We start from the raw sequence: 11,694 nt of genomic DNA, 5'->3' as shown, positions 1-11,694 counted from the left end.
CCACCACATGAAATCATTCCTGTAACAATACTGACATTTTTACATAAGCAGAAACACCCCTATACTTTCACAGTTTCAGGAAAATGGTCTTAAAACTCTGCACTGTAGTCTTTATTTAGAGATTTTCTTATTTCCATATTTTCAGATAGATTCCAGAGAAGACGCTAGCTTTGGAAAACACACAAACTGACTTGCGTGCAGGTTTAAAAACTGTTTCGATGTGGCTTTGAAAACACAGGCTAAGAAATGGGAAGTGACAGATGCTCACAGTAGGAAGAGAACATGATTTCATATCATTCTGTAGCACTTTCCACGAAAGTGCATACTTTCTCCTCCCTGAATCAGTTACAGAGTCTGTCATACAGTATGCCAGAGTCTGAACTATGAAAGCTTTTATCATATTGCTTTTCATTCTAGCCTCAGCACAAGAACACAGAGGAGAACCTATCTGGCCAACACACACACTGTGCAATAGAAGTGGTGTGCAGGTATATTACACAAGCTGTGGTGAGTTTATATATTTGTCACTTTGAATTGATGTTCTCCTGATATTTGAATTTTAATTACCTAGTCTTAAAATCCTAAAAACCTAGTGTATACAAGACAGTAGATGCTCTTTCTATTGTTTCATTTCAATGTAATCTTGGAATATAGTTTAAAATCATGGTGTGGAACTAAAACTACAGTGATATGTATTGTGAATTTGCTTTTAAAAAGGTGTAAACAGCAGTTAGGGGTGTCAGTGCTGGGATGAAAACTAAACGGTAATGGCCACCTGGAAATTTCTAGAATCATCTCGCCACCGCTATGAGTACCATTTACAACTGGAAGGATATGTTTTGGAATAAAATTTACACCATTGAATAAAATGGGTTAAAGCGTGGAAGTATTCCTTTTATCCATCTGTTCCACAACATTTATGCTAATATAAACATTTCTATTGTTCCGTGCATAGGAAATGCAGCTTATCTATCTTAATGTCCTAACAGATCCCTTACAGGATGTCGGGTTTAGTTTTCATCCTTGCCCTCCTTCATTTTCACTCAAGATTGACATGAACATGAGAATCACCATTGTGCTAAGTAAGATCTTAATCACACAATGTTAATCTACAGGCACAGCCACAACAGTTATTTATTGTTCAATGCTAAATAAATAAAGGTTTTTAAATGTATGTTATATAAGGTACCTACTGTATATGTCATCTTTGCCACTCTCGGTCTGGCATGCACTCTGTAGCTTTGACAGAGTCAACTGGAAAATTAAGTGGTGGTTTCAAAGATGGAAAAATCTTATTTAAACTGCTCCGTAAACCTGTGCTGGTTTTTATACTATGTAAGTCAAACTCTGAAGACTGAATGAGAAATTTTTAAAAATGACCCAATGCAGTACATATCACAAATACACGTAAACAGGAGCTGAGTTGTGGCTGTGAAAAATCAGTACTTCAGGATGCTAACAAAATTAAAACATTTCTAGTGGAAATAGAGAATGGCGAATTAGTGAAAACTAGTGAGGATATCATATGATTGTTATAATATTATGACAGTAAATGTTTTGCATAGCATTTAGCAAATGTTTCATACTATTATACAGTATGTTTCTCTCTAGGCATTGTGTAAAAAAGCCAGAGTAATGAGTGATTAGAACAGTTTCAACTCTCCTAACAGGCTCCAGTTATAAAGTTAATTGGTTTCAATCAATTTGGTTTGTAACAAATCTGTAACAAATATACGTGTATTTGAGAATTATTTTGTATATTTTAGCTATTTGAATTTTGTTTTTGTTCACAAAGTAAATGCCATGCAGGAAGGTAAAGAAATTGACAGGGTAACTGGTCCTTAGTAAAGGGATTTCAAACCTCCAGAGTCCATTGTGCTCATTTCTTAAAAGAAGCCAGGGAATCACAGCTGGGTAACTTGTTACATGCAGTTTTCTAATCCTCCCAATCTGGTATCATCTGCAAACATGGTTAGTTTGCTAAGTATACCTGAATCTAGATCAGATCCTTGCAGTACACCACTAATTACATCATCACCCTAATCTATCTGTTCTCACCTGCAATAGGAGAAGAGATTATATATACGTTTATGAAAACTCTTCTGAAAATTTAGTTACACCATATAATTTGCCCTATAGGTATCCAACGTGTTGGTCGCCTATAGCAACAGCAGAAGACGAGCCGCTCGCAGCCCCAGGTCATGACAGATATATGGAATAGTCCTACACCTCCCCCTCATTTGTCTTTCTTGTCTCTCTGGAAGAGTTTGTATCCATTATTGTTGCATTCCTCTCTGTTATTTTCAGTTAATCAGGTTTTTGTGATTCCAGTAACATCATATTTGCCACTCTGATAATCCTAGCGCTTTGGTCTCAGCATTTAGTCTTCTGATCGTTTGATTTATTTTTCTCTTTGATCTTCCCTTGGTCTGTGCTCACCATCTAATTTATTTTTCTGTTTACTTGGGTTAGTTTCTCTCCCCCCATCCAGTCTAGTTTAAATGTTTCTGGGTTTCTTTGGAGACCCTTGTGCCAACATGACTGGTGCCCAACTCATTTAGATGTAATATGTCATCTCTCAACAGATGATCTTTGCCATGGAAAGGTTTTTTTTTGCCAAGCAAGCTGAACCCTTCTTTTGCTCACCACATCCTCATCCATGTGTTGTATTGAAGGATTAACATTTGTTGCTGTTCTCTTGGCGTTGGTAGACGTTCTGGGATTAATATGGATTTAGTTCTGTTCTTCAATTGGATATCTCGTGGTCTGAATTTGTTCTGGATGGAAAGGATGCTGAGCCACTTGGTTGGTGGTTAGTATTGCTGCCTTGCACTGCTGGAGCTCTGGGTTCAGTTCAGGACTTGGGCTGCTGTCAGTGTAGGGTTTTTATATTCACCCCATGTTCACTGGGTGCTCTGGTGTCTTCCCACAGTCCAGAGACATACTGGTAAGGAAAACTGGATTTGTTGTGCAGGTCTGTGTATTCCTTGCGATGGACTGGCATCTCCTCCAGGGTGTACCGTGCTTTGCCCATGTTGCTTGCTGAGATAGGCTCGAGCTCCCCCACAACAATCCTGAATGGACCTTGGATGAAGTGTTTAGAAAATAGATGGATGGAAAGTGTGCTGTTTATTTCAATGTCCACCTCGCATTCCAATACAGTTCCCAATTAGCCCATTTACCCCAGCCTATTTAATGCTGCTTCACACTCTCCCCTGACCTCAGTATTAGGATTTGTCCTGGCTAGAGTTACTTCCATTTTCGCTATAACTTCCTACTTGGTGTTTGGCTTCCTGACCCTGGTTTGTTTTCCGACTATGTCTCCTGGTTTTGGTTTTGGTACTTTGGTTCTCATTCTGGTTTCAACTCCCGGTTTACGGCTCAGCTTCTGGTTTTTGTACTTTTGCACCGGGTTGTCTACCTTCGACTTTTGGACCTCAGATTGTTATATCGGCTACGCCTCTGGAGATTGCCCTGGTTTTCTGCATAGGGTCCTCACTACTGTGTTCTAACAGTAGTTTGTGTGCATATGAAAAACACCTTGACAGGCTTGTTGCCTGTCCTAGCCACAAGTCCATTGACCCTATTGAAGAATATGAGACACCTGAGCTCCAAAGAGACAGCATCACTTGTCTTTTTGGATGCTCAGTCAAGACCTGTGTTTGAGTTTTCTGGTAGGCAAAGGAGGTGTGCTGGCTTTCAGCTCCCTTGAAGATTCCTGGTCCTGAAGCTAGGCAAATGTGTTTGGCAACTTTTTTAACTATGTTTTGACTTATTAATGCAAACAGTTTGTTCCTTATTGAAAATTGCACAGTCAGATTGCATTTAATTGTTTTCTGTTTGTTTTTAAGCCTTAAGAAAATGCTAAAATGCAATTTGACTAAATCATCTGTTTGCTCAGCTCACACAATGTTGCTGATCTGAATTGAAAATGGATGAATTTATCTTCCTGGATATGAAGCAAGTGGTTCTTATTAGTCTTTCATCAATAACCAATTACACCTGAAGCCATTAACACAACAGTTTTCCAAAGAATTTAAGAAACATTGCAAAGAAAGGGCAATTTGACAAAACATTGTTAACATCCAATTGATTCAGGGATCTCGTTCAACTCTTTCTTATAGGAAGCCAAAGTTTCAGTTTCCACAGCATAGCTGAGGAACTTATTTCAAAACTACTTTGTGTAAAGAGATGCCTCCTGTACTCATCTGTAAATGCAGTACCACATCATATCTATTTGTATCTGGTAAACGTTTTACTGTGGTTTCTAAAGAAAGCCATTTTGCCGAGTTTGTCAATGATTTAAGAGTTTTTATTCCTTTAGTCAGGTATCCTCATAGTCTTCTTTGCTCAGGAAGTTTTGTGTTCTACAATAGTAGGTAAGATGTACAAACATTATTTTTTTTTTTTTTTAAATATACTACATATCACAAGCTGAATGTTGCATCTAACTTAGTGGATTTTCAGTTTACGTTCTAGAAATCTAAACAAATAAATACAGCATGCATGAATAATTTTTTACATCTGGAAAAAAACAAAGTATTGAATTAAATGTTGGCCCATTCTTGATTGTTTGATAGCTTTTCAAAAGGACAGTAAAATACAAATTCTGGAAAATGTTGGAAATGAATCATTCCTTTCCATATACAGTACTGTACATTACTTATAATAATCCTGCTGAGTAACGTGGCCAGTGGGCAATCATCAAACCAACCATCCAATCTGCCCGTTCCCATGACAACATGATCATTGGAGATGTCTTTGCCACCGACTCTTAACACTTTCACCTATTATGATGTCCCCTCAAACATTTTGTAATAGCTCTAGAAGTTTATACAGTAGAAGCCTGGTTTATGGTTTAAATTAAATCTAATTAAACAGCACTCTCTTGGGGATATTTATTCCCTCTTCGCGAACTTTACACTGCTCGTTCTTAGTTTGCTCAACCTCACTTAGTCCTACAGCTGACCTGGCGCTTGCTTGTCTCTCTGGTATTTTCCCTAGCTTAGTCTTCTCTGGCTAATACTTCTCTGGCTTGACTCAATGCTTGTTTACTGTGACATTTATTCCTTGATTCCTCTTCGGCCTTGTTTCATCTCCCGGGCTTGACCCGCACCTCCTGACTGTGTTGACCCTGTCCAGCGCTTGGACCTCATGCCTGTGTTTGGATGTCCCACTTTGGATCTTGGCCCTAGCTCACTGGCTCTCCTCGCCTGCCCCACCTGCTTGCCTTGCCTGCCTGCTTGTGCCTGTGGCCTCACTTCTCATTCACTGAGCTCAACACTGTCACTTTTCCCAAAACAAGGATCCTTTCCCCAACATAGACCACTGCCCCCTTCAGGTGCATTCAGCGGTCCATTACATTACTATGAAATATTTTATATGTACAGTAAGTAGGCCTGTGGACCAAGAAAGACATGCATTTAAGATTGACATGTATTGTGTATTTGTGTAAGAATTAAGAGTAGATTTGAATGGTGTAGGGGTGCACCCTTCTTCTTTCAAAGCGTTCATTCTGTGCTCCATAATGCTGTTAGTCAAAAACATAAAAATCCGTAGAAGAGGACCCATTTGGCCTATTTATCCCATTTGGTTTTTTGTAACAAAGTGATCTCAGGATGTCATCCTGCTGTTTCTTGAAAGATGCCAGGGCATTGATTTCAAGAACATGGCTGGGTATCTTGATCCTTTGTATAAAAACCTGACCCTAGTTTTGTTTTAAATGCATTTCAGCTTAGTTTCATCTTCTATTCCCTGTCTCATGTATACTGTTTTTCATCGTTAGCTTCTACAAGGTCAGTGTTTAAATAGAAGATCAAGAGTAGGTCAAACACTAATCTCTTCCACTTCTGCTCTCCTTACCTGCTAAGCACCCTTTGTTCATCTTTCTTGCACTCTGCATTGGGTCTTGCCAGGCAATCAGTTCTCATTTCTTTGCCTCTAATCCTAACCTATCATTTACTCGCACCTGTCTGATTTTTTCCATACAGCCTGACCTGGCGATCCAACCACCATTTGCCTCTCCCAAGCCTTCTCCACCGTCTCGCTCCACCCCAGATCAGCAGCACTTTGATCTCCATGCTCCAGGAAAACCATGCAGCTCCTTGTAGATGCCTTGATGTCCGCTCTTCTCTTCTAGCTCCTTCCGATGTCGCCACCCCTCCCCAGAATCCTGGCATGCCCACTTCCCCAGGGCTACTTCCTGTCTTCCCCTGCCTCTCTCCTCCTCTCTCTTTCCACTTCCACAATCACTGCTTTGTCCACTCTCTTCCACCTTCTGCTCCGTGCTCACAGCCTCATCTGGGACAAATACTAAGCCTCATTTGGGACAGAAACTACTTTCTTGTTCATAGCCCTTGTCGCCGCTGGTGGTATTTCCCATCCTCCATTCTAAATTAATTTCCTCTTCATTTCCACTTTAGGTCCCATGACCTTGTCTGTTTAGTCTTTCTTCCAGCAGATATTTATTTCTTCAAGTTCTTTATTATGATATTGTTTTCTGCCTTTCACAGGACAACCCGTTGAAGATCTCTACATGTTTGTGTCATTTTATGTGAACGGGCAAACGTTCCTGGATTACCACTATAATGTTTGTGAGCCAGCCACTAAAAAATTTCTGTTCTGTGGGCGCAAACGAGGAGGTGAGATAATTTCGTGCACTTTTAGTTGAGGTTACAAGCTGATCGTGGAACACAAAATGCCATGCAGCTACAAAACAAAGTTCTTTCATTCTATCTTGACAGCAAAAATGGGAGCTAAAACATACTCCAAATCCACAGTGATAACAAATGAGTATTTGCTGTTTCAGTCGCAGTGGAGTGGTATTTTGTTCAACTTTTTAATCCATATTGGAGTTTCATCAGTGGCTCAACTAAGCAAAGCATCTACTTGGAAAGCAGGATGTGTCTTGTCCTCCTGTAACCTCAAATCCAGGCTATTTTACTTGTCAGCTCTTGTAAGGAGCACTCAAGGACAAAACTGAATTAGCTGAGCAGTTCTGGGCCTTAATGTTAGGGAACTGGCTGTGTGGTTCAATTCTGTCATTTCAGTCCCAGATCAATGGATACTTTGCTCTTCAAATTGACAAGTTGATATACTTTACCTATGTAATTTTGACTGCTTTAGGAATCTGACAGACATGCAAGAGGGGACAAACAGATTTGTTAGCAGCCAGCTTTGAAAATGGCTAGCCTTGGAAAAAAACAACAAGGAACTATATTTCTGTATGGATGGGAGTAAAGCAGTTTCCTCTCTGGAGGTTTTTGAAGCGGTTGTGGGATTCTTGACAATTTTGTGTGTGCCTCTGCTGGTTTTCATGAGATGAATAACTTTCTGTTGCAGAGCTAATTTCTAAGGATGGACCAGTTGAGATCCCACTGAAAGCAATCCCATCAGTAAGTGCTTACATCATACATTATTTCAGGCTGCTAGGATAAAATTATTTTCAAACTGGGAGTTTTACCATCAGTCTTCTTCAGATTGGTTTAGATTAGAATTTCTTGGGGCCCAACTCACGACAATGTGGATTACTTTTGGTCCAAGTTTCAATCGAACCAGCACATATTTTATAATTGCACACCTTACATCCCCTAATAAAAAATTAAGATATTGTATTTAGTGTATTTAGTAATGTAAAGCAGAGGAGAAGATTTGAATATTCTTAAGGCTTTGGATCAAAAATCTTTACCAGTATGGGAGCAGAAGTGTTTAAAAAATAAGAATGTTGAACCTACTACTGTTTCATTTCACTTCTTATTTCAAATATATCAGACTTCTATTAAATCAACATACACTTCTTTTCTAAAACTAAACTGAAATAAAATTATTTATCTCTCTTTACAGATATCTCTTTTTGTTTAATGTGATTGGTGATGTTTGGCTGTTGGTCCCCATGATTAATGCTCATGTACAATTCAAATGACAGAAAACAAATGCAACACATGTGAGCCCACTGCTACCTCTGGTCGTCTTATCATCCCCAGGGTCACTTTGAAGTGAAAATTATGATATTGATCCAGAACCAATTTCTAATCTGACGTCTTAATTTCACCATCAGCAAAATGTGACATACATGTGTATGAAATCTGTTTTATTTTGGTGCAGCTCAAAATATCAATGTGATTGTTTACTCTAAATATAAAAAATGCTCAGCATGGTAATGTGTATTTCATTGTGTATCTGTGCTCTGTTTGGTTCTCTTATTACATTTGCTGATTAATTCATCCCTCTGCGGTTTCACTATCTGATGCAATCTTGAGTCTGGAAAAATCAAAGCCTGACAAGAAGTGCCAATGGTCTTAATACAATCCGAGCTTGATTATTTCCAGCTCTCTGGAATGCTTCCACATCACTACAAAGGACTGATTAATTAATTATTCCTAAAAGGTCTTTTACTGACTATATTCCACAGCTTTAAGAGTTTCCTGTTCGGATCTCACCTGACTTCTTTTTAGTACAAAATGTATCGTTATTTCACTAGGAATAACAACACCCAAGAATAATGTGCCCTGAAAAAGATTATGGAGTGTTTAGTGAAAATTTGGCTTAACCGGCTTGGCTGAGGGCCGATCTCCTGGCCAGAGGACGAGAAGCCGGGACTTCCATGCAGAGTGAGGAGTGACCAAGGGGCAGCTGCAGAGGTGGAGATGGGGTGGAGGTGGGATGCAGAAGACATACGCGAGGGAGAGATGGGGATCACGTACGGTATGGATAGTGTTTTAGGAGAGGAAATGACGTCAGGAGTGACTGCTAATCACTGACCGCCCAGTCTGATTGAACTTGGCTGTTGTCATCCCTCCTTAACGTTCGTTACAAATTAATAATAAAATATTTCCCATAAATAAAATTGTGATTTCAGAGTGATATTGCAAAAAAAGCCATAAGTAAAAATATAATATGTTCAACTCTCAGAGTTACCTGTTTAGGAAATGTGAAGGTATTATAAATTGAACTTGGCTTCCAAGGAGGTGCAGTATACACACTTTTAAAACTTCTTTCTCATTACTTGTCATCTGTTTCTTGTATATCTACATTAACTTGTTGTGGCCTTTTTATAAATTAATAAATGTATAGTTTTTCACTTTTATATTGTTATCTTTGAAACACCCATTCATGTGTCTGGCACTACGTCACTCTGAGGTCTGATTTACTGGCATTTTCCACACACACCTCAGCTTTTCAAATTTAATAAAGATATTGTTGATGTTAAAAAGAACAAGCAGTTTAATTCCTCTACAGTTCACACTGACCTAGTTCTGTTATTGAGGCTTACAAACAAACAAAAAAGAAAGAAACACAAATAAACATGAAGAGCTATTTATGCTGACTAATAATCAACTTCTATCACAATGACGTACGAACTGCTTATGGTTTTCCATCTTTTATACATGCAAATCAGAATATTTTCATTCTTTTTAAATAAAGGCAAATAGTCATTATTTCAGGAAATAAATATTGTATTATTGTAAATTAATTAAATTTAATGTTCTGTATTTTTTTAGTTTACAATATGTGAGGTTAATATTTTATATTTTTGCATTACATCAGCAAAATGCTAGTGGGCTGAATCTTAGGAAGTGTATTCTGTTGGCATCTCAGGGAAGGTGGACTGCTTTATTTGTTTGATTTCCTTCCCATTTTTAATCTTTCCTCGGAGACCAGGCCTCAGGCCTGGAAAAAACAGAAACAAAAATGTCTACACCAAAACAGAGACCACCTGCCAACAGCACCTTAGCAAACAATAACGTCTAATAAATGTGGTTTTCCTTTGTGGAGAAAAACTCACAGTTTCATTGTTTTGTAGAGATAAAATCAAGTTGTAATTTTCACCTCATCTTTCCAAGAGTCTTAAGATGTTGATGTGTGATGATTCAGAGGGAAACACTAACCGGTGTTTCTTTAGAACTGATGTACTCTTTGAATAGAACCTTTTATTGTTTTGTTTTGTTTTGTGATGTGATGTGGCTTAGTCTCATTTTTTATGCTGACATTTTGTTCCTCAGCACACAAGTCTGTGGTCTGATTTCCAAATGAGATAAAGATGTTCAGAACGTAGAAATTATTACCCAGATCTAATGTCCTGTATCCTCATAATATAATAAAGAGCTCACACCTGAAGAAGGCTTCACAGCCGAAACGTTGTGTTTTCTCTTTTCAGCATGGAATAAACCTATTACTTGTTCGTTTGCAGACTACGCATGCTGACGCAGCTACCCACCTGAACTACATATAATAAAGAGTACTTTGCAGATCCAACTATATTGAAATAGCAGTTTTGATATTCACAGTTTGCTAACAGTTTGCATTTTTAGCACTAAAGCATGGATGTCTCTACCCACAATGTCTTTTGTTTTAGAAGCAGGTGGTGTAGATGGATACACGTCATTTTGTCGATTGTAAAACAATGCTTTTCACCTTAACCTCCAGCATCTCTGATCAAATTACTCCAAAGAAGCACCTGTACTCTAACAGGGCATTGAAGTCCTCCTAGTGTTTTTCATTTTTACAAAGTAAACGTTCTTCACTTGTGTGTACTAAGTTCAAATGTGCCAGGCAGTCCACCTTCTCCTGTTCTGATAATTTCTTATGACATTGCTTTCTAGCATCATTGTTTTTTTTATCTGATCTGTGTCTCTGCATATAAAATTAATATCTATAGCATCAAATCTAGAGCAGTTCTCTTACATGGATATTCAGTGTTGTATTTATCTGACTGACAGATCTGTCACTTATAATATCCCTGCACTTACAAAAGTCATGTGTCTGACTGGATGGTTTTAAGGCAGAGCCATAAAGCCTTATGGTTTTTAATGATAAATGATGAATGAAAACATTTATCACCATAAAGATTAAGACAAATGTTTCCATGTTTGAGTATTATTGGTACATGAGTTAGACTAAAGGTCACCAACCCTAATTCTGTACAGTTCCAATCCAGTTAGTCTTTTACTCACTGTTTATAAAGACCTACAAGACCTGTAACACGTAAATTAATCAAGCAAGTAATCAGTTGAATTAAGAGAACTCTGATCCTAAAAATCAGTAAATTACTTCATTTAAAAAAACACTTGTTTAATTGTTCCATATCTGTTTATTGTTCCATATATTTTTCAATCTATCTGTTGAAATCTGTGATTTAATGATGACATGCAAAACCTGCTTAAAGAAATATTCATCATTAATATCACTAAATATCTAGCTGATTCATTACCAATATAATTAAATAATTTAAAACATTTATAAAATGATTTCACCATTTATAACATGGAAGATTTTTGTTTGAAGATACTGAAGATACTAAATGTGTTAATAAATGCTGGGATGCTGGTCGAAGGCATGTAAAACTTCTCTCCAGATTAACACAGGACCGACATTTCCAAAATGTCCTTTGAATTACTGAGAGACACTTCATGAATGCAGCCTTTGTCTGTCAAAGAGGAGAGCTAATTGTCACAGAAATACTGAGTTCAGTGCACAATGATTTTGTACAATGAAGTACAGTTTAATGAAAGGCATTTTGGAGCTTGAAACAGAATTTTGAAGCTCTTATAATACCATCCTACTAATACAGTAACTAGAATATCCTCATAGTCCTCTTCTCTTCTGCCATTTTGTTCATGTTACCATGGTTGCAATACAGCACAGTGGAAACTAAACTATTCCAGCAAAGACATAAAAAAGTAAAAGCAGAGCAAT

The 11,694-nt window shown here is 37.9% G+C and overlaps 1 long non-coding RNA gene across 1 annotated transcript; it reads left to right on the top strand.

Annotated features, from left to right (window-relative positions):
• The first annotated feature begins 460 nt into the window (after positions 1-460).
• LOC107078264 (uncharacterized) lies at positions 461-8,424 on the top strand. The gene is made up of 4 exons (XR_001479206.2): positions 461-507; positions 6,513-6,641; positions 7,342-7,394; positions 7,843-8,424. It is a non-coding gene; the product is annotated as an uncharacterized lncRNA (long non-coding RNA).
• Positions 8,425-11,694: the final 3,270 nt, after the last annotated feature.

The sequence above is a fragment of the Lepisosteus oculatus genome, chromosome 6, assembly GCF_040954835.1.
Source record: "Lepisosteus oculatus isolate fLepOcu1 chromosome 6, fLepOcu1.hap2, whole genome shotgun sequence".
Classification (NCBI taxonomy): domain Eukaryota; kingdom Metazoa; phylum Chordata; class Actinopteri; order Semionotiformes; family Lepisosteidae; genus Lepisosteus; species Lepisosteus oculatus.
This window is presented reverse-complemented; position numbering and strand designations above follow the sequence as displayed.